Source organism: Archocentrus centrarchus, chromosome 7 (genome assembly GCF_007364275.1).
Source record: "Archocentrus centrarchus isolate MPI-CPG fArcCen1 chromosome 7, fArcCen1, whole genome shotgun sequence".
Taxonomy (NCBI): domain Eukaryota; kingdom Metazoa; phylum Chordata; class Actinopteri; order Cichliformes; family Cichlidae; genus Archocentrus; species Archocentrus centrarchus.
The window spans coordinates 16,166,804-16,191,203 of NC_044352.1; the positions used below are offsets into that span (position 1 = coordinate 16,166,804).

Consider the following 24,400-nt stretch of genomic DNA (forward strand, 5'->3'; position numbering starts at 1 on the left):
GTTACACCATGGCAACTGCAGGAGCTGTGAACACAACAGAGGAGTGGTACTTAGTCATATGCTGAGACAAAAAGCTGTTAGGGTAGATGGCTGCTGCATAAAAAGATGGGAAAAAGAGATAAAAGGAAATGACTTCTAGATAAATTGAGGCAGTGTGAGAAGGGTACAATGCAAACAGATGTAAAAATACAAGGCGAGAGCAGCGGCTATAACCAACAGTTAACTATTTGGTCAGAGGCCAGCAGGATCAGGGTGGTCCATGATACAGACTGGGAGAGGGGGAATCCAACTTGTTGCATCGATGAAAGGAGTTTCTGACAGGTCAAAAAAAGCAGAACAAGTCACGAGTTGTTTGTGAGTCAGTGAGCTGTGTGACAGTGAGTCTAACGGCAGCTCTGCAGGGAAGCTTTCCACCTGTGACTTTGGTATTACAGCAGTGCTGAACTGGACTGTTTAAAAAAACAAACAAAAAACCCCAAAAACCAAACAAAAAAGTTGACCTGTAAGACACAAAGGTAAGGATAAGTAGAAAAACACGAAAGTGGAGAAGTGGAGATATTTCCTGGAGGGAAAGGGAACCCTTTTGGAATGACTGAATTCCGGGATTCTCAGGCTCCCCGCAGCAGCTTGGAAACTGCAGAAATCAGATCGGCTTCAAATGACAGGATGGAGCAAAGTTGGCTTCCTTACAGGATGTGAATCTGTATAAAAATGAAAATGAGAGGAATGTGATTTGTGCACTTATTTTCTTGGAAGAAGTGTCTGTGCTTCAAGTGGTTTATATATATATATATATATATATATATATATATATATATATATATATATATATATATATATATATATATATATAAACCATACACACACACACGTCAGGAATTTGCTCCCTTTTACTTACACTGGAAGTGAGTGTTTGTTCTATAAGTCACTCAGACTTTCTCAGTGGCAGTGTAAAGTAGTCTTTTTGTAACACTTAGCCATTCAAGAGCACACTTCAGAAAGACCACAAACAAACAAGGCAGTGCTTTATCTTTGCCATTGTGAGACGTGATTACTACAGGCCTCTAGTGTGCTGTTGAAAACAATGAGTCACAGTGCTGGACAGTATCTTGCCCCAGTGTGTTCTGATTATTTGGAAATCATGCTAAAACAAAAACTGCACTTTGAGGATTATATAATACGTTAATGTGCTGTGACTGGAGGACAAACTGGAAGATGAATTGAAGCAAAGAAGAGCCTGGAATTAAAGAGCAACGCACAAAATCTCCTGAATACAGCTGGGCAAAAAGGTGCCTTTTTCTGATTATGATTCACCACACACTGATAATCAGGGAACAGCTAGATTAGCAGCCATGAACAAATTTGTTTGCTGCATATTTCACAGTGCAATCTGTCACCTGATTTTTAGCCCATACTGCCAGCTGCTCGGGGCACCTATCAAACACATGGGAGCAGCATGTGAATAAAGGCATTCAGTGTGTTGGCCAGACATTAGAGAAAATACAATTGGAGGAATGAAATGTGAAACACTAATCTAGCTGTAAACTCAGAGTGTGGATCAGCAGCTGCAAAAGTTCACAGAGTTGAGCATGGACACTTCTGTGTGGAAATGCTGTGCCATATCAAATAAATGACTCTAGTATTGGGAATCAGCAAAACGCGTTATGAGAATGTATTAAATCTGGAATATTGGTTCAGGTCTGTGTGCATGTATGCATGTGTGGTTGTAGAAAGTGCACACACAAGAATCACTGTATTTTGCTTAATTATCCTTGGGTGGAACCTGGTTTCTGGCAGCACTGACAATTATTGCTCTCTTAGAAACACCAAAAGCCAGCAGCATATCTCTTTGACTGCCCACACTTTAATCATGTGGCTACTGTCCACATGATAGTAGCTCTTATTGTTGTGGACTGCTGTTTTCTGTGGGAATTTCTTTCAGGTGCCAAAGCAAAAAATCACCTCAGCTATATATAAAAAAACCCCCAACAAAAACACAAAACAAAACTAAAAAAAAGAAAAAAAGAATTCATTTACAGCTACAGTCAACTTCACTGAAAATTACTTTAATGTTCAATGGCATGTCTTAACAGCAACCCCTTCCACTTTGACATTTGGTCTGTTGTCAGTTTGTCGTCTCAGCCATAGCAGGTGCTCTATAAAAGTCCTTGTTAGGTGATTTTCTGATATTTTCCTTACTCATTGCACTTCCCATCTGAAAAAGGCTACTCATAAAAGGCTTACTTGGTAGAGACATGTCCAAATACTGCCATTATCACTGTAGGCTCCAGGTGTCAGGCTGTGTTAGTATCAGCATACCCCACTAAACACATCTGTCCTCCTGCATTAACCTTCAAATCTAACCCAAGCCTGTCCACAAAGCTGCTGAAAACAATAGTCTATAATCTTTAATGAGGTACTGACTGAAGGAAATGTTTTCAGCAGCTGTTCCATTTCATTTACACTGTAGAGTGACATTAGTCACTCTCTCTCTCTCTGTGAGTAACTAGCTTATATGTTATCTTATATAACTTACTTTATATCATACATGCTTCTGTTAGGCAGTATTATTAGAAGGCATATCATACATATTCATTGCTATGCAGATGATACCCAACTTTATTTATCCATGAAGCCAGGTGATACTAATCAAGTAGTTAAACTACAGGTGTGTCTTAAAGTCATAAATACCTGGATGACCTCTAATTTCCTGGCTGGACTATTGTAACTCATTATATGGTATAAGGTATAAGAAAGCAAAACTAAACAAAATGCACAAAAGACAAAAGACTAGCAAAATAAAACAGGAAGTAACAGAACACGGGAGACAGAAACACAGACTTGACTAGACACGGGAAACATAGGGAAGCCTGAAAACTAAAACAAAGCAAACAGCCAAGAACAGAACCCAGATAACTAGAACTAAGCAGGCCTGATAAACTCAAAACTAAATACAAACAGAAATCAAACAAAAATATAAAGAAAGGACTGAACACAAAATCATTGACACTCATAAGAACAAGGAAAACTGAAGACTAACAAAAACAACAAAACTCAAACTACTAACTCAGATACCAAAATACAAAATAAACATGAGTTCAAAAGTCCAAACACAAAACGTTGAGTCGCAGGCAGAGGATCATGACAATCAGCAGTGGAAGGTGCAAGCTCTCTTCCTGCTTTATGAAATAATGGAATTGTAGGCCACTTCCAGCCTGTTGTCTTATGATTTGCAATCATTTGCATGCTATTTTATAGCATTAGCTAGCATGGCAAATGGACAGGCTTGGAGTAAGGTTTAGGGGTGATGTGTAGTTCTTACATGTATGAAATGATTTTTACAAAATTGATACATATTCACCCATCATTTAGTAATAGGCTGATCAGCTGCTGAGTGTCACCAGATGTTAAGGTGGGCCAGAATGAGCCTGCACCTTCAAATAAAAAAAAGTAAAGACAATTTTATGCATGCCAAGATCAAGTTCATTTGTTTCACTCAATAAATGAGAAAGTAATACTCCCTTATGTTGTTTCCACTCTCCTCCTAACTCCCTTGAATGGGTTGCAAGTATTTTTTGAGGAAGGGGGGGGCTGGTTGTGGTATTTATTAACAACAAAAAGGGGAGTGAGCTTTTTTTTAACGTAAGTGGTATTTTCAAATGTTTCAAAACAAGGCTCAACAAATATTACAAAACACATAAACTATTTCATGTGCAAGTTGAGTATCTGTGCTAGCAACTGCTACTGCATGAAACCTTTCAAAGATGGTAGAGGATGGAAGGTGAAGCAGAGGTCAGAAGAGGAAGAGGACATTATTTCATTATTTTCTCAGTTAAAGACTCCTCATCAAAAGGCAATAAATAAAACAGAAGAAATCTAAAGATTGCATAAGTAATGTCTATTTTAGACTTTTTAAAATCATTGATAGTGAATATAGAATGCAGTTGGCTAAATCCACAAAAAAAAAAAAAAAGCAGCAGGCCTCACAGCCAAAGCAGCAGCAAAGGTCTCCTGATCACACAATGAAAACAAGTCCAATAGAGTTCACAGTACAATTTAAATCAATTTGGGAGTTGTTTTGAGGTGAGTCATTTCCCTTGCTGCTTCCATTCCCTGGATTGAGGGTACCAGCACCAAACCCTATGAATCTAAGATGTAAATGACCTCACTAGTCAGTAGCATCCTCAGCTTACCAACCACACAGCACCATAGCTTGCTGTTTTACAAAGACAAATGCATTGCAGAGCTTTTTGCTTCTGTTTAACAAACCATTGCACTGTAACTCACTGTAACTGGAAAAATAAAAAGAGAAGAGTTAGCGAGAGCAATGTGGGATTGTGCTAGTTTGCTGGCTCTCACTTTTAAATATATATATACACCAAAGTTTCATATAATGAAATAATGAGGTCGATGTGTGCACAAGTAATCCCAGTGTGATGTCAAAAAGAAGAGATACACACAGCTCTGGCTGTTAGCACAGCATCCCCACCCGCCATTTGCAAGGGTCAGCCAATCACAATTGAGCTCACTTAACAGGAGAGGTGCCAAAACAACATGTTTCAGACAGAGGAAGAACTGAGGTGCTGTCCTAAGGCCTGGTATAAGCTAAATAAGGTATATTTTGACCTGTGAATTGTGTGAAGCAGCTCTAAGCTGGAACTGAGCATAACCCCTTTAAAGCAGGCATTTTAATAAAATAAATCAGTTTTACATTTCAGTTTGAATTCATCTAGGGTAAATTTTCCATTTTCTATTTTTCTAATAAACATAATAATAAATATCATTTTAAAAGAAACACCAACTTTAATAGACAATAAATACAGTTTTTGAAAAATGCTTTTTGAAAGTTGATAAAACAAAGTGTAACTGAAGTTCAGCTCTCAGTTATCACAAGCAAACATTTAACTCCTGTCATGGAAAAATGTGCTTAAAAATGGGTGCGACCTAAAACCTAAAAGTAAAGCTTCAGTAAATGAATTTCTCAACAGTTTCACCACTACTTCTGCTTTGTACGTTCCCATAATTCCTGTATGGGCAGTGGGTGAACTTAGAGCTCAGGACAGGTCAGATCTCATACACAGAACAGATCTGCTGATCTCCTGGGTTCTGATAGCTTCCAGCTGCCCCTTCTCGCTTGTCTTACAGGCCCAATGTATCCCAGATGTCTCACACTGGCTGGTTGGGCAATCTCACAGCTGGCTAGGAACACCGGATGAGAAAAAGAAGGGGAAAAAGAGTGAGAGAAAGGAAAGAAAGATCCAAGGGCACCTATCAAACCTGGATAGTCCTGTTGGTCTTGCACACTGTATATGGGCTTTATGGTTCTTCTGTGTCGACTCAGTATTTCGAATCAGTGAAGGTGCAGCTAGCTATCATTGTCCTTGTGAAAACATTTCAATAGCTGCTGCTGCCATACCATACTCAGCAAGCAGAACAGAGATGGACCCAAGAGACACGACACAATCTAGCTGTTTCCTGCTTCCACTGTCCCTTCACATCGGCACTCCCTTCTTAACCAAGATCTGCCTCTCCTCTGTGTCGCATAAAACTGCCTCACAGCCTGCACACTCATACACACACACGCACACACAAACACACGGACAAACTTTCAGTCAGCCTGCTTCCCAAGTGCTTTTGTCTGGAACAGTCTCTTAAATTGTGGAACACACCTTTTAATTGGTCTTTTGGGGATGATAGCTAATGCACATTTCATTAAATGTTTTGACATTCTGTTATTTTATTTATTACAGCAGTCATAAGAAAATGTGTGTCTTTTTCCATTAGAGAAGGCAGCTGTAAAACATGGATGTGTGTGCAGTTGTGCATGTGTGTAGGAGAAGGTGGTGTATGGTGTCAAAACAAATAATATGACATAATATGGCCCTGACCATCTGGGTTTGCCCAGTTAAAGGTACTGTGTTGTGTAGAGCTCTAGAAGAAATCTGATAAAAATAAAATCCAAATTCCTTCATCACTTGTTTTTTTTTTTTTTTTTTAACTGTTCATAATCTAACAGTTCAAGCATTTGATGGAACTGAGATTGGATGAGCAGCGAACCTCAGGGGGCTCGTGAAATCTTTGATCCAGGACGGGTGAACCACTCGCTCTTCCACTCTTCACACTACAGGTTTTTAGGGTTCCTCAGTGGTTTTCTGATCACCACCATTTTACAACAATGCATGCTTCTCTCCCTGAATCATGTGTTAGGTTTCAACTGCATGGCTGTATTCACATCACTCTGACTGTGCTGGTCCTCCCTGGGAATTTTTTTTTTTTTTTCTGGTCTTTTAACAGAAAACATTTGATGTCAGAGGCGCTGTCAAACCAGATGGCCCTTCCATTACTTATCAGGTTCAGGACCAGAGATAGCAACATATGTGAGCTGCTAATGGCATGCTGACATAAATTTAACAAGCTGGAATGCACGTTTGCTGCCATTTATTCATATGTTAAACAGATCCGGTTTATGACCACAGACATTTTTGGGAATTATTTGCTTTGTTTTGATTCAAGGAGCAATTAAAGCAGGCCTGTTGTTTTTCAGCAAATATGCAAAATGAGACAAAAAATTTTAGGCATTTCAAACAATAAACTTGAGCTGGGGGTATTTATGTTATATTCACATCTGTGCCACCTTAACAAGGCATCAGCTTGAACTCATAAACAGTATAAAAGATGGATGGAGCCAATGTGACATCACCCATGATCACTTTTTGGAGCCAGAAGATGGATTAAAATGATGGAGTGCTATTTTAATGGCTGTCACTACAGCTAGATTGGTTTAAGCTTGATTTTTCAGCTCCATGGATTGCCCCTTATTTTAATTACTTATTTGAATGCCAGTGTAGTTTTAAATTTTAAAAAGGTTTTCTTGTTTTGGAGGCAAAATGTGGCAGTTCAGTCATTTTGAATTAGTTTTCATCATCTGAGCCAACTCTATGCATTGTGATGAAAGGCTAAAACTGAATCAAGCCATTAGAATACACAACTCCAATTATAATCAGACCCACTCATGGCCTTTTTAAAGTCACAGTTTTCTTTGCCAGCCTTTCTTCCTGTCTGCAGCAACTGTGATGCATTTAGCCTCTTTGTATTTATATATTCCTTTCTTAGTATTATAGTGTGTCATCTTGTGAGACCTCCGTCTGGTCATCTGGTCCCAGCACAGCTCTTTTCATGTGAACATGCTCCTATTCAATTTGGAAAAAGTAGGTCAGATGTGTTGGCTTATCCTTTCTCTGTGAGTTGAGGAAACACAAACTTTATTGCAAGGTAAAACGAACATATTATGAGGCAACTCAAAACTTCTCTAAAATCCCAGAGCTTGATGGGCTCTGCATTTTTTTCAACCAAAGTATGGGAACAGGGACAATCTGCAAAAGGTCAGGGGTTAGATTTGTGTACATCCGTTTATGTGTTTAGGCAAATTAGCAATGATGAAACAAAAGACAGGAAGTCAGGGTATGTGGGCTTTTGCTGTGTTCATTTTAAGCATTTGTGTTTAATGTGTCTGTGATCAATAAAGCTTGTGGATGTGCATTCTTACCTTTTAGCCTAACGAGAAAAAATGAAAAGCCTTCAGTGGAATCCCCCTTCAAGGTGAAACTGTCATTTTATTTGCCACTCTGTTGGATTGGAAGTTATTTTTTGTGCACCTCTCTGTCAAGTCTGCTGGAGAGTCACATTTATGTTGAGGAAAGAGCAGAAAAGATTTAGAAGAAATAAAAGGGTTTTGCCAGGCTTGAAATCATCTAGATACATAATAATCCAGAGTAATACATCATATCAGTTTTTTCAGACATTTGAATTATGACCTATCTGTCAGCAAGGAGAGAGATGGGGATCAGAAGAGTATTTGGTGATGTAAAGATTCCTGGGATCACATGTAGCTGTAAGCAGTGTTTGCATCTGTGAAAGAGCTCTTTGTGTACAGCCAGGGTACTTGGGTTCAGCTAATCAAATGGATTAGAGACGGCTTTGAAAGTCTGCCTATTGGAACTGACCATCAGCACAAAAACAAACACACTTTAGTGGCGGCAGCCGTCCACTTAAACTAAGGTGCCTGCTTTTGTTTGTGCATGTGTGCATGCATATGTGTGTCTGCGTGCCAGTGCACCGGACTGTAAAACTCTTTATGTCCTAGTCCTTTTGTGTGAGCTGTGAATGTGGGCTCATTTCTGCTCAATGTCCTGTTTCATTCAAGCAAACAAAGCAAGCATATTTAACAGATGCTTGATTTCTTTTAATAAAAAAAAAAAGAAGGTAACTGTGTTGCACTGTTATTTTTCTGAGCTGACACAATGTGTCCAAAGTGTTTGTTTTTTTTTATATTAGCTCTGGCATTTTAATATGACCCAGATCCCATTATTCAGACCCCTCTGATGCTTTCAAGTGCATCTGTTTGTATTTTGATGTCAGAGCTAATTATTACAAATAACTGATGTACAATGATGTGTGATCCAATTAAATTATATCTGAGATAAAATAAGCACATTATTTCCTAAAGAAAGCCTGATCAGAATACTTATTATTTCTGCTACCTCACACTGTAGACTATATAAGAGCTAGAGGTAGCCATACATTGGTCTGTTACATGCCATCTGTGGAGCATTTTTACATCGTGTACATTTCTATCAGTTTCTCCCCCTTTTTTTTTTTTCTTTTTTTTTTGTTAAGCTAGAAGTAACTATTTGGATGAGAGGGTAGAGTGAAGGTACGGCCTATTTTTGGCAAGCTAGGTTAGTAAGATAGATCCAAAGACTTCATGGATGAATGGCACACAGATACCTGCTAATAGAATTTCACCTAATCTGGAGTGCAGATTTCTTGGACAGTGTATTAGTATAATTACACACACAAGCCAAAGAATTAGTCAGGTAATTGCATGAAAATGCTCCAAAAGGCAGCAACTCCTGCTCCTCGTGTTTTTCTGCTTTGGGGATTTTTATTCAGCCACACAGAAGGCATTCATTACTTTTGCTACACTGGGTCCTCTCCATTGGTCCTCATAGAACAATAGGGTCTATGAGCAGCTAATGATGTTGACTGACCCATTCTCTTTGTATTGACTGGCAGCTAACAGGCATTGTCAAAATCATTTATATATTATGACGTTTATTTAGTTTACCAGCATTTTAATGAAAATAGGTATAGCACGAGCAGTCTTTGAAGCGTAATGCTCGGGTATTTGGGAATCTGTTGTTAAAGGAAAAAAAATATTATGTGCCTCAGTCTCTCCAACTTCAGCAACTTCTTTTTGCCATCAACGTGGAGCCAGAAAACTGATCTCTGCCATCACGCTGCACTGCAGAATGTTACAATGTGGCAACAGTGCCACTAATGACCATTCCATACACCTACCTCTACAGGTATGGGTTTATAGACACTGTTGAACAAGCTCAAACAATCGCTGATCTGTGTATATCCCTCTGTCTTCACTGTGATTGTTTATGTGGAAAATGTTTATATGAACCAAACGATGTAATGTCTGCACATTTCAGCCTCCTTTTAATTTTAAAAGTGGCTCTAAATGTTTACACTGCATCAGGTTTTGGTTTTATTAGTCATTTTTAATCTTTCTGGATATGTTTGATCTAAAAGTGATCACATTCATCCAAATTCCAAAGGACCGAATGTCCTGCCAGGCAATATTAAGCAAGGTTTAAAATGATGTAACAAAAGCTCAGAATAGTTGGGTGATAAAATACATTTCAACCCTACTACGCATTTTTGTGATTGATGTAATAATTCTTTCTGAGAACAGTGCGATCTGAGACTCTCAAGGAGGGGGGCTCTTGGCTTCCATATTCTTGCTTTCCTACCCATGGTGAATGGGTGTTTTTGTGCATGAACATATATTTAAAAAACAAAAACAAAAACAAACAAACAAACAAACAAAAAAAACTCCTGAGATTCACTGCTTTTAATTGTTTTGGTCTCATTTATCCATCCAGCCAACTATTTTCTTAACCTACTTATCCAGCTACAGCTTAAAGCATAAATTGGGCAAAAGGTGGGGTACACCTAGACAACCATTCTATTACATCAATGAGACAGAGTAACAGCCCAGCAAACGTACCACAGTGGGTAGATGTGGGTGAACTTTGAGACTGTGTGGGCAGGGTATACCCAGACTTATCCCATGTGGGCCCCACTTGGGTGTGACCACACAGGGTCACACCCAAGGGTTTTATATGGGTTTTAAGCGGGCAAATCCACTGTGGACTTGCCCAGAGAAATAATGGGGCCCATAGCAGTTATGCTTTTTCAGGTCCTGAAGAGGGTCTTCTTTGGGTAACCCACTGTAAGCTGCCCATGGTGAACCCATACAGGGACCCCAAAGGGCAAAACTGGTGTCAACCCTGTGTAGGCACACTCACTTGGGGCCTGTGGAGAAGATAAAACTATTAAACATGTCTGGGCTCAGCACTGTGGGACCTAGGTCCCTGTTTTCTTAGTGTGGGCAGTCCATAGAGTGAAGCACCCCTGCAGGAAGAGGGAGGGAGAATATGCAAACTCCACACAGAAACAACCCAGGCAGATTTGAACTTTCTTGCTTTGAATAGTTTGGAAACACTTCAACAAAAGCCACAAGAAACCTCTCAGGATTACTGAAAGTTTCTGTGAACCAAAAGGTCAGAGCAGGACAGAAGAAGGCTTTTGGCTTATCAGTGAGGATGCAGACTTGTTACACTGCTGCTGATTCTCAGGTTTGATTACTTAGTTTTTCCAAACTGGGAGATGCCATGGCTTTTCCCTTGATCTGCTCCATGTGCACTTGCTTAAATGTTTGGATTTTCCTTTCGCTGTGCTGAGGAATTTCTACTAAGTTTTTGTTTAAGAAAAGGGAAGGTCACACTGTGCAGGACTCAGCTTACCTTCATGTTTTTTATCATAGAATTGCAGATGTTTTTGTGCCTTGCTGCTTGTGTCAAACTCGTGCTGTGCTTTTACAGGCTGGACACCCACAAGTGTGGATGTGCATGTGCATGTGCATGTACACGGTCATCTAACTGTCTGGAAGTTATAAAGTTGAGAGGCCCTGTGAGACACTGAGAATGGGAAAACAAGCATTTTCATCCAAGAGATGGACTGATTCAGCACCACACCATCAAGGCCTCAGTGGAGATCACACAGAATTAAATCACCCCACTGGGAAATGACACGCTGGGTTCTATTTACTAACAAAGCACTCTCATGGATACAAATTGGATTGAAATGAAAATAAATACATGAACACGAGCATGCATTTAGCTCTCTGATTTAGTGATAATAAGTTAAGAATGAAATGTATAAACTCCATTTATCATCACCACAAATAAGAATTACAATATTGTCTCCTTTCCCCGTGTTGATTTCCATATGATGCAAGACTGCCATAATCAAACCCAGATACAGTTCTCACGTGGGTTTTCTCACTTTCACTTTCTCTCTTACCCTCTCTCTGTTATTGCATTAGGAAATGTAAGCGTGTCACCCTGCCTCACTCCATGAAATCTCCTCTGTGTTTTGTTCTGGTCTGCAGATGTGAATATTTGTTGTGGAAGATTGGTGTCGTTCAGAATTTTAGAATGCAGAAAGCAAATCCAGAGCCAACCTGAACTGGACACAAAACAATTGTCTTGGCTTTTTGTCCTTGTCTGACCACAGTGACCTTTCTCTAAACCATTTGAATCCACTGGAAGACACTGTAATACAACTGTGCAAACTTTTTTTTTTTTTTTTCCAGGAGAGAAGATGAAAGAATGTTAAATAATAAATATGTTGTCTAAAATCCTTTAATCTGGAAAATGTTTCTCTTTTTGGGATATTGCTGCTGGTGTCTTTTGTTCGGCTTTGTCTGCTCTAACATAGTAATGATGTCTGATCACTTAAGCTCCTGTTATTGGGTTAAATGTCCCTTTGTATTAACAGAGATAATACTCCAGTTATTCTAACAGACACACATATTTCGGTTCACTCGAGTTTATGCGCACAGTCACACATGTGGAAATCAAATAAGCAAGCAAATGAGCCAGATAACTCTGATATGGAATATTTGACAAGCACACAACAGTATGCATAAACATGAGTCATTCAAAACTCATTTATTTGAAATAAATACCTTCTTGATGGCAGACAGGTGGGATTTTGAGGACCCTTTGCCCTACCAGATGAGACAGTGTTCTGCTCTCAGTATGAGAGCATGTGTTTTGTGAATCATAGTGCCACCTTCTGGAGTTAAGAAAGTGCAGTCATGGGTGTGGCAGAGCACATGGTGTGGCTAGCATGTTCTAAAGTTGATTATTCTTTTAAGTTGTTGCAGTGGAAACTATTTATCTGTGAGTGTTTTTAGTTATTGCGTTTTAAACATCATTAGAGTGACATTTTATATTCGATCAAATTTAGTTCAATAAGTGATATTTGGTCAGGTGTGGAGTGAGTTTGGATTTTCTTTTACATTCATTTCCAAGCATCTGACCTGGACAGGAAATAGGGACACAATAATGTTAAATACTGATGCCTGCAATATGTTTTGTGCTTTATTGCAGTTTTACAAAACGCAGATAATTTCTTATGAGAAACTTCAATAAAGTGAAGAAAGGTGTGGTCTTTTACTTTTACTTGTTTTTACTGGGAAAGTTCATAATGTTAGCTATCTGTGTAGCTGGAATGGAAAATCATTGCAAGGACAGAATAGACATGTGTTGTGCTTGAGGTTATCTGTAGAGGCATTCAGAGCTGCTAATGAGCGTTAGAATCCAACACGAGAGACATCAAGTATTCTCAAGTTTTTCACTCAGCCAGGTCTGTCTGTATTCTCCATGGATTCCTTTCAGTTTCCTATCCTTTTCATTTTTCATTCATCTCACGCTGCATTGTCTCTTCTTGTTTTGGTTCCACACAAATACAGTGCCAAATTGCTATTGAATATGTCACTAATCCACTGGATGTTCTGAGCCGTGCCTCTTCTGCTGCTAATTCAACCAATTATACCAGGAAATCTGTTCCCCGTTTCCTAGCTTGTGCTGCCCTGGTCCCAGTGGTTCCCAGGGTCTTGCTGCTTCCAGCTGGCATGGCTGAGGGAGCTGGGACAACTGTGATCCTTGACCACCCGGATTATAGCAACCCAGTCATCATCATCATCAGCCCATCAAGACAAGGAGTTTTCCACTTCAAACTCCAAGGAAGTCTCTCTCTCCTTTTTTTCCCAGCCATCACTCCAATTGTTATTTCATGCTTGGATATGAAACAAAACTTTTTTTTTTCAACTCCTTGACTTTCTATAACTACTTCCTTTAGTAAGTAAGTGGTTTGGATATATCACTGATTTGACTGCTAAACCTCATACTGTATCTGATCATTAAAAGTTGAGAGTCCATCTCAAAATCCACAATGAGACTGTTTAGACTGAGGGTAGGTTTTGGCATGCAGGCTATGTATCCTCAGTGGATATGGTTCCCTCATCGGCCAGTGTGATCACAGCATGGCTGTGGATCTGAAAGTCAAAAAACAGGAAAAGGCTTTCAGCACTAAGACACCATTCCAAATCTGAGAAGCATGTGGCACGAAAAAAAGTGTCATCTATCGGCCCTGATTGCTTCCAAGAGTTTGTAGCACTCTCCCAGTTAACCATCTGTGTACAAGTTGTGTTAGAAAGTGTCAAACCAAGCAGTAAAACTGCAGATCAGATGGAGAAATTACTTTTGGTCATTCAAACATAAATCACAGTTACATGATTGACGGAAGTATTGCAAGTATAGCTGCAATATCTGGTTCCCAGAAATTACAAAGGAGTTCCCAGTTGCCTTGCAGACTGTAAAAGGGATATTACATTGGATATACAGCACATTATGTGATATTTGGCAAGATGATACCAAAATCCACAACCAAGGGATATTTGTATCTGCTTGTGACTCACATATCGCCTAGTTCTTTTTGTCATACACTTAAAGAAGGAAAAAAATCAATTAAAATGTTTTTCTTTTCCTTTTTTCAAAGGATGAAACTTATTCATCTTACTGTCAGTAATAAAACATGTAGTGCAATTTCAAGCAGGGGAAACAAATGTCAACTATTATAATAGGTCAGATGATTAGAATCATCTGGAGAATATTAAAACAACCTTACCTGTTTTATCTCTCTGCTGGTAGATTTATCTCAGCTGTGCAATTTCAACCATCCAAATATTCTTTATGCATAAAATGTACACCTCAGTGATAACTTTCTTTTCTTTCTTTTTTTTTTGTTTCTTGAATTTTTGTCAGAGCAGCAAAATGTCCAATATATGATAGCATTCAACTCAGACCCTCATGTTCCCTGCATGTATGCTGTTGTTGCTGCTAAATGTCCTTAATAATTATCCTTTGTTTAAACAGACTTGTCTTGGACCTTATCCAAACACACGTCATGCACAAAGTCGATGCCAAAATTCTGGAGAGGTCAATGTCATTATTTTTCAGTGGTGCTGTGGGTACTGAGCAACAGCAGCAGCAAATAGCTCCAAGTTTTTTATGGAGGCCTTTCATGTTTCAAGTTCAATTAAGCCTAATGCTATATTGTTCAGCTAAACTTAACAGTTTTCCCTGGACAGAGAACTCAGATAAACTGACTTGCATAATAAACTTGTTTGGCATGGTTGGAGGCCAGACTCCTGCCTTTGTTGTGTGTTGTCTTTTGAGAAAGCCCAAAAGCCAGGGTCTGAATGCTGACCTTGCATGCTAATAGTTAACTAATAGTAAACAAGAGCCAAATGCCTAACAAACAAAACAAAACAAAACAAGCAAAGCCCTTCCATTCTGTCTCTGTCCTTCCTCTTTTATGCCATCTCTCTTTCTCCTTCAATCCGTCGCCTCACGTCCCCTGGAAAGCCTCGGTGGTTAGAGTGTTAATTTAACATCGGAACATGAAGCGAGAGGCCAGCAGCAGCAGCAGCTCCGAGTTCACTCAGATGTCTGATGGAAACTCAGCGCAGCTTTGTTTACACATTCATTCAGGATCATTTGGCTCCAAACTATTTGATTTCTTGTCGACGCTGGGTTTCGTTTACCCTTTCCCCTCCATTTACTGTATTTCTGCAAGCTTTGGGAGTGATATGGATTTGAACCGATTTGTGTACATTTTGCCCGATTATATCCTCTCCTGAACCCACACGCATTCACTTACACACAAATGTACAAGAGCATAATTTAACATAGTCACACAGTGATGAATGTGTGGTTTCACGAGTGCCAGCACAGCTGCTACGGTGGTTAATAGTCCATGCCTTTGAATTGCATCCTTGCTCCTTCTTTCACTCTCACTCTTACACACAATTAATCCAGTGCCAGTGTAACTAAGCCGAATTATGGTTATGAGGTAGTGTGTGGCAGAACTCCATTAGTTTTGGCCCAAATGGGGCAACTTTGTTCCAGCCTTTACCAGCAGCACTGGTTCACAAACTCTTGATCTGTCAGTGGACTAATGCCCTGTGGATTTGTACTGATTGACTAGAATAACCACACTCTCTATGCATTCCAGAGTTCATCTGTAACCAAGACTAATCCTATAAGCCTTTATAGACATTATCACTTTACTCTGAGAACCACACACCATTTACATCAACCTGTTTGCTCTGATCCCGCAGCCAAGTAGTGGTGTATTTAAAAGCAGCGGCAGTCGGTTTGAAAGGATGAATCTGCCGGTGTTAAATAAGCAATACTTCATTATTAAAGATAACTAAAAACTAAAACATTAGTTCTGTTTCTCTCAGGTTCTCCTCTCCCTGCTGTTGTCCAATCGAGAGTTTTTTTTACTCCCGCTTGTCTTTCTTCCACCCAGTGTTTGAATGAGGATGAATACGCCTGCTGTTTTCGAGTTCTGCTTTTCATTTGCTTTATGAGACCAACTGTAAATTCCTGAGCGAGTCGTGTCTCACAGTGGACTGCATCCAGTTTTTCTTTTACTCCACCAAATTCTGCCTTCTCCAACTTTACAGACTGGCAAGCACTTCCCCTGGCACGCCTTTTGCTCTTTCTGTTTAGCCTGGGAAAACTTGGACCACCAATTATGAGGTGATAATTATTCAGTACAGCTGATGAAGGGCTGGTTGTGGGTAATGATGCGGGGTTCCCTTGCTGTTCATTTCCCTTAGGGGGGTGTGTGGCTTAATGAGCTCAGACAAGCTTGGTATGTTCAACACGTTGACATAGAAGAACAAAATAAGATATTTCATTCTTTTCTTCTCCTGAATATATTTTTGGAGCCACCTTTTATCCAGTGATTGCTGCAGAAAAAGAGGGAATCCATGAGAAAGATTGAATGTTTTTCTTGAAGTTTGAATGAGTCAGTTAGAAGGTTTTCTTCAAGTTTATGTTTTTCTCTGAGAGTATCTGCATGTGTTTGCAGTCTGAGTGTTTTTAAGCATGTGAGCAGAGGAGATGAAGAGAAGTGGAGCCAGACATGGTAACTGAGAAAATGGAATAATATAGTGAGGTAGAGTGTGTGTTTGCGATATGCTGGCCGAAGGAGGCTCTTTAGACATCTGTTAATGATTTTGCAGATGCCTGTTGGGGACATGGAGGGGCGAGTTTCACTGTAACAACAGAAGCCGCATTGTGCTTTGTCTAATTTGGGTGCATTACATTTTTTTTTTTTGTGATGCAGGCGCTCCAAGTGTTGGCTCACAGATTTTAGTGAATGGTTATTATCACTCAAGAGTGAAATGTCAGTGCGCTAATGTCAGTGTGAACGCACAGCTGCACAGGCACATGTATACACACACACACACACACACAAGAAAATGCAATTCTTCATAAATGCTAGAAAGGCCTGAGGTATGTGCTATAGCCCTTTGAACTTGCTGCCACAGCTTCTGTCTAATAGGAAAAAGTCAAAGGTCAGCGCAGAAGTCTCAAGACAGGAGGATATGACATTTGCACATAGTCATATTGAAAATGTGCAGCCGATATTGGCTAAAGGAAATGAGTCAGAGCTGCAGATCTCAGGGTTCGGTTTTAGTGTGAAAAAGAATATTATGACAAAAAATGCTTTAAATGGCATTTCAGCATCAATGAACTTAAAAGAGTCCCTTTCTTTACAATAAGATCCAGAGAGGAGGAGAGGGGAAAGTGGCAATAAAAAGAGGTATAGAAAGAGTGGGGCGGAAGGTGAAAGAATGTCAGAGACAGCAATGGTGGTGGGAGGGGAAGCGAGGCTTTGGATAGAAATGTGATTGAGTAGTTGACAGCTTGAAGGGTTTATGTCTGATAGCTCGATGTGCATTACTGATCCCACTCTGCTCTCAGCCCATATACACTCTTCCCCCTATTATGATTCCTTCATTCAGAAGCACTTTCCCACTGGGAAGGTCAAAGCCCCATTAAGAGAGCATTTTGTTGCTATTTTGTGTGTGTTGTTGAGAGAGTGAGTGGAAAGGGCAGCCTGGTAACAGAAAGAATTTGCTTCTGCTGCCCCTCTCTCTCTCTCTCTCCAAATCCAGACTTCACTAGTTCCCGAATGGATTGTCCCTGCTCCCACACACTCAGGGCTCTAATATGCGTCTAGACAGAGACAGTTTGTGTGTCCATACGAAACAAATCAATTAACCAAGATCTGCTATGTCACAAATGTCTGGGTAATAATGTTGTGTTTTAAAAAAAGGACTTTTGAAGAGTGTTTTTATCTGTGTGTGACTATGTATGCACATATGTTGGCATGTGCATACATACATGCTGATTTTATGCTTTTATGTTTATTGGCACAGGTGCATGCTGCAGTGCAGTCATTGCCTTTGAACATGCCAGATCAGGAAGTTGGGAGAAACAGAAGGGGTTCTGATGAAAGAGAAGCTGAAGACCACTGAAGGTGAATTTTTTTTTTTTTCTTACGCTGGATGGAATCTGGAAGTGGCTTTAGTATCCATGTGGTTGAGCCTTAAATCGGTTATTCTGAAAGTACAAATGTAAACATAAGAGTTGATGAGATATTTTATGGAGAAATCCCTTACAAAACTCAGTACTGCAGGTTTGACTTCTGGTCTGTTCTGTCTACAGTCATTAGTGTGTCTGATACTATTTATGTAGTTAAAGTAGGTCTGCAGTTTAAGCCATTCCCTGTGAAACCTCCTATTTGCAGATAATTTGTAAAAGGTAGCAGCGGGTTTTCTATTTTGTATAGGCTGAGAATCTACTGACTGCTTGTAAAGCCCAGTCTAAATGTGTAGCAAGTATGTAATCAAAGTCACATAAAAGCCTTCTGGATGCAGTTTTCCCTGCAATATGTCAATATTTATAGTACACAGTCTGTGTTCTTTATACAGTAAATGTAAAAATAGATTTTGAAACCTCTTGGTTAGGTTTGCTGCAGTAGGGCAATTGGCACCAGGAAGTGATTGGGCGTGACACAGGAAGCCACTACTTTACTGTTCGCTTTGCAGTGAATGGCGCTTGCTGTTTGGATAAGAGGACAGAAATATATTGACCAGGAAGAGACTCAGGAAAGACTGCACAATGACACCATAAATTAGCCATTTTTATGGAAGAGTGCCTAATACTGAATTGCATCAGTGATGCTTGCACCCCTTTGTATATGCTTGTGTGTGCATTAGCTGTTGCTGCTTGTGTGTGTTTGGCAATAACATTGTGTTTGAGGTTCCATAGATTGTGGAGCTAAGAAATTTGATTGGTGTCTATACTCAGCCTTAAATGTTTGGTAGCTTGTGATAGACATAATGCTGTAATTTCAGCCACATCATTCGCTGAAAAAACAATGATGTCATTTCCTAGAGCCCATACTTAGGTTTCTTAGCCCTTTTTTTTGCTTTTTCTTGAACCCCACTGGAGTCTCTGGATTGAGGGCTCTTTGTGGTGAAGTTTAACATAGCACTGGCTGCTGGCACCAGCCAGTGTGGCCTCTGCTGGGTTTCCTGGTTTGCTTTTATACCTAATTGCTCACCACATATGTGACAAATGACGCCAGATGCAAGAATGGGGAGAAATCCAGCTCCCTCAGATTTATGAGCGCCAGAGAAACAGTTGGCCTTATTTATAGAAGCCTTTTTTACTGGACCTGGCCCCAGGGAGTGGAGAGTGACTTGACCAAGTGCCAGTATGCACCGTGGCACGTGTGATCCATTAGGTATACTGGAATAATTTACTCAGGTATGTGGAGCAGCAAGTTGTTCAGTGTGTGCGTGTCTGTGTGTGTGCTGGGGAGGGTGTTGATATTGAGAAAAGAGGTGGAAGAAATCCCTACATTTTGATATCAAAACAAGTAAAATTTTTTCCATGCCACATGTTTTTAGTGCATAAACTTGTATGTTACAGTCACTGGAAAAATGCAGAATATTTGTGCTTATGAAATTTAAAAAGCACAAAGACATTTTAATCTTTTTACAGGAGAAAAAGCATAACACTAGCTTATAGCCAGTGTTGGGTTTGGTTACTTTATTACATTTCATAACCAGCAATGTTGCAGCTTCACCAAAAAAAAAAATAAATAAATAAAAAAATGCCATCACTGCTGTTTAGAAGCTTTTACACCAGCATCATTCTCACTAAGGTTGTGTACTTTTTGATTATGCTGCGTTCCATTTACCTCAGAAGTTGGATGTCAGAACTTGGAGTGGCATCACTCCCAAGTTGAGCGCAATAAAGTGGGGAAAGGGAGGAAAAACTGGATTTGCTTTGCTCATTAGCAAGATAGAGCCATTCACACATCACTAGCATTACAGCACAATACTTGTTTTGTCTTGATTTTGGTTTGTTTTGTTTTTTCCTACTTAAAAACATCACTGCAACACATTCATGACTAGAACCTCTGCGTACGGCTTATTTAGCCGTTCACAAACACACAACGGTGGCTGTACAGATTACAAGTTACACAGCTTTACTAACGTTTACGTGCACTGCCGCCACCTTGGATCGTGAAGTAGGGGTTGGTGCAACTTTTCGAGTCTGACTTGAAGGGGCGTTCTACCTGAAAATTCGGACTGGGAACTCGGAAATTCCGACTTCCGACTTCAAATGGAATGCACCCTTAGCTGCCAGACCCTTGAAGTAGAGCTCTTCACAGCTGACTGATACCTATCAGCCAAACACAATTTGCCTTCCACTTTGATGCTGTTACTCAGGGCAACAAAAAGATAAACTAACACCTAACAAGCGATTTTGCAAAACGTTACCACAACAGCATTATTAAAGGCCACCATACACACCCATCTGCAGACCATAAACAGAAGTGTTGTGTTTCTGAATTATTACTCTGTTGTGTTGTAGTTAGATTTTAACAGAAAAGTCTGTCGCTGTTTCTGCTTATGTTTCTAGCATCCTTCAGTTGCTGTTAATCATAATTTTTTTTGTTTACTTTAAGAGTGGCCTGAATAAACCCTTTTGTTACACACACAAGGGAACGTGCGATCTGTGTTTGCACACACAACAAAATGTTTCTGATTCTAGTTCAAAGGCTGGCGAGGACCCTTAACCTAGAGCAGTGTTTGCATTGAGTGATGGTGTGTTTGATGCTGTTTCTTTGACTCCTCTGTCCTGTCTCAGCTCCCTCAGGTATGCAGGGCAGGAGTTCTTGGCATCCACAGCTTTAGACTGCAGCCCATATGAGTCCTACTTTTGTCTGCTTTGCTCCGCTCACAGGAAATTAGGGAAGAAAAAAAAAAAAAAAGAGCAAGGCTTAAACTCAAGGACAAAATCTGACCATTTGCATGTTTCAGTGAGAACTGGGTTTTTCAATATTTAAATTGAATGAAAAACAGGCGATAAAGTGTTATTGCACTGATTTTCCACCTACTTGGTGAGGAGTATGCTGAAGTGATGACTTGTTATACAGTAAAAACAAAAAAACCCAAAAAACCCCACACACTCTTAGCCCTCCTCTGAATGCTAAGAAACTCATGAAACTTATAACGATCACCAATGGCAGGCTGCTGTAATTTCTGCTAAACAATACCAGCACGTTTTTATGTGTGTGCTCTGGGAGTGCAGTGGTGGGTGGTGAAGGTTAAAAAAAAAAGTGAAAGAGATTAGAAGCTGTGCCAGTTGGGGTGATAAAAGCCTTCCTCATGGTCCTAGATCACAGCACAGTAAATGGCCCCTCTTTTTCTACAGCTCCTGCCAAGTGCTTTTCTTTTCTTCTTTCTTTTTCTTTGTCAGAGCTGTTTATAAATCATAAACTCAACACACGGGCAGACCACGGAGCTCTAACAACAGGTATTCATTTTGCTCGCTGAGCAAATTCAAATCTAAAAAGCATCTTAAACGGAAGCTTTTCATGCCCAGAAGGGATGTGCTGGAAACGGCCCATTTATTTATTTTTCCAACAATCAGTTTTAATTATTTACTCACATGATTGTGGGTGCTGTTTGTTTTACCCTTTTATATTATTACCTTTTTATGTGGTTTTGTTTTTCTGGCTGTCTGTCCATGTATCTATTATAATTGCTGTTTCCTTTGTTTGTTTTTTGTGTTAGTGTTCGGTTAGTTTTATTAGATTTGAAATGATGAGCAATCAAAGCTGACTCACTGAATGTAAAATGGGGTTTGTTCTTGAATTATGGTGTTAAAAAAAGAGCCAGAAGTGTTTTTCCAGATGTCACAGTCAATTTGACCTTTGACCCTTTGAATGTAAAATGTCATCGCTTTTCATGCTATTTCAATTAGACATTTGTGTAAAATGTTTGTCATAATTAGAATATGAATGCTTGGGTTATAAAAAAATCTAATTCTATTAATTACATGATTAATATAAAGCATTACTAGATTACTTCCTCTTAGATAACTACTTTATAGTTGAATGTGAATATGTGTGTAAAACATGTGGACTATTTCTCACAGGGAAAAATCCAACAAATCTAAAAGTCCATTAAAGAAAAATGAGGTCACACTGATACTGTAAGTGGACTGTTTCATGCAGTATTTGTGTCCATATTTGCAGTTAACGCTCTGTTGTAATTTCTGTGTTAGCTGAGGTTTTTTTTTTTTTTATGGTCCTCACTTTTGTCTGATCCAACGTTACTAACACTCAGAGACTGATTACATTTAGACCAGTTTTTGAGATTGAAAATAAGTGGCTGGGTGTTTTCTTGCTCTTGACTGACACTCCAGTGGGCTTTTTCAGTTAATGCCTTTTTACGTAGACAATCCAGGAGGAACCAGCTGGCACCAGCCAGTGACACTGTGAAAAAGTGAATGCTTTTGTGACTCGTGGTGCATGGCCTCTTTGTAAAGGGTGGCTTTGGACCATGTCTGAGAGGGTGGTGACACCGGCTCTGATTACAGTTACAGTTACACAGTGCAGGATAAGCTTGAAAAGCAAGCCAAGCAGGTCAGCCATAAGAATTAAATAACTCCATTATGATGGCGTGTTTAAGGAGCAGTGTTGGGGAGTGAGTGCAGAAAGGAACAGAGGGAAAGATTAGAGGCAGTGTAAACTGCGTACTCTCAGGACTGGAAAAAAGGTGAGGATTGAAAAATGACACCTGACAAGTTCTTACAGTCAGATGAGTGATATTTAAGGATATGGGTAAGGAAAGGCAATGATAGCTTTAGTATTGGAAGTTTATGACCCTTTTAAGTGTTGACTTCACGTGAACAATTAACAACCTCCCCAGTGTCTATGGGAAAAAGACACACTCGCAAACTCACAAAATGAGTGTGCGCAAAAACACATGCTGTATATCTTCACGCATACCACACAACTTTGTAAGAGTGATTGGCCCATTTCTGTTGTTTTTACCACAAGCCACAGGAAAGAGCACAAACACAAACCACAAGGCAGCTATTGTGTGCTTCAACCGCTACATCAGATAAAGAGAGGATCACAGAAGCAGCTATCAGAAGAAAACGACTACAGCATGTAGATTTAACTGATTTATTTTGTTTTTAGTGCGATAGTCCATTCTTAGATGGTAGTAGAAACCAGAATTGCCAGTAGTACTTCTTCATAAAAGAATCATAAGCAAGGCTGCTTATCACCCCCTTAAATCCTAAACGAGCTGACCCTGGGTCAGTACTGTAGAAGCCTGTTTCAAGTCTGTCCAATCCAGCAATAATCCTTCTTTATCATGTGTGTCTTTTTTGATGCTGGAGAGATTTCACAGGGAGTGAGAAAAGGTAAAGCCTGCTGCTTACACACATGGAGAAAGTTATGTCCTTTCACATACCCTGCAGTGCTATCATAAGACACATCAGCACGGTGTGGTACTCTCTGTGAAAACACACAACCTGTACGGTACCAGTCTGAGCTGTGGATACCGGTCGACTGAGGTCCAGTAATATTAAACCACACCATATACTCACACTCAATGATTTGCTTGTGTTGTAATGGTGAGCACTATTTAACGTTTTATTGTCTGAGGGAAGTGAATGCAAATGATCACTTGTGGCTGATTAACAAATATTTTTGTGAAACATAATGCAAGAAAAGCACAAGTGATGTATATAGGAAATTAAGTTTTTGAGAAGGAAAGCAAAAGAATTTGTATATTTACATAACTTTGGTAGGTTTGATAAAGGTAACTATTATCACTTGATTTGGACTTGGGGTGTATTTCTTTCTTTAAAGCCTAAAGAAAGCTTTTAAACATCTCTTTTTTTTAAAAAAATCTCAGCATCCAAAGATTTAGGCAGGTAGGAGTTGACATAGCGTAATATGAACTACTCCACCCTTATGTTATAATGTTTTGGAGTGTAAATAAAACTTTAACAAAGGGATCTCTGTTCAATCAATCTGTGCCATTAATGGCTGTGACCTCACTATGAAGTTTTCTGTGACTCATCTAGATTTATCATCATTGTAAGGTTGGCAAACTAAGAGCCTCATACAGGCTGTGCCTTGTGCTGCAGTGAAGTGGAGTGTTTTCCTTCTGCCAGCTTTGCCTGAGCTTAAATGACATCTGTATGTGTATGTGCGTATGCATGTGCACAGGCGTGCACAAGTCCATGTGTGCCCGTTTATGTCTCCCTCTGTGTGCACATACACGTGGCTGTTTTTTGTGCTTGCTGCTGTGTGTGCATGCCCATCACTCAGCCTTCAGCTGGGCAAACCTGGAGGATTGTGTCACATGCAGAGAAAAGCGCAGCCCTGGCTAGTAAACTAGTCTTTAATTGCTTTACAACTGAGAACACATTGCTGAGGAAACAAGGGGCTCATTGTGAGTGCCTGTTCATCTCAACACACCTCATATTTTGTGCAGACCACTGACCCCCACCAGCATTTACAATAAAAAACAAAGCCAGCAATTAAAAGACTAAGTGTTTGCAAGCGGGCTCACATGCAGACAACCCAAAATATGTGTGCATCTGCGCTTCTAATTGCAGATGCATACCAGCAGCCCGTAAAGATATATATCATGCCTGAAGCCCAGGGATTAATATGAAGTCACTTTGCTCGCTGTAGGATGTACAACATTGTGCTTCTGTGTTTTATTCTG

General features: G+C 39.7%; 1 protein-coding gene across 1 annotated transcript in view; it reads left to right on the forward strand.

The window, feature by feature from the left end:
• Positions 1–17,766: 17,766 nt before the first annotated feature.
• The window catches only part of emilin3b (elastin microfibril interfacer 3b), a 30,044-nt gene continuing 23,410 nt past the window's right edge, over positions 17,767–24,400 (forward strand). Inside the window, exon 1 of the mRNA XM_030734076.1 lies at positions 17,767–17,823. The gene's annotated coding sequence lies outside the window, so the exon portion shown is untranslated. The remainder of the gene's footprint in view (positions 17,824–24,400) is intronic.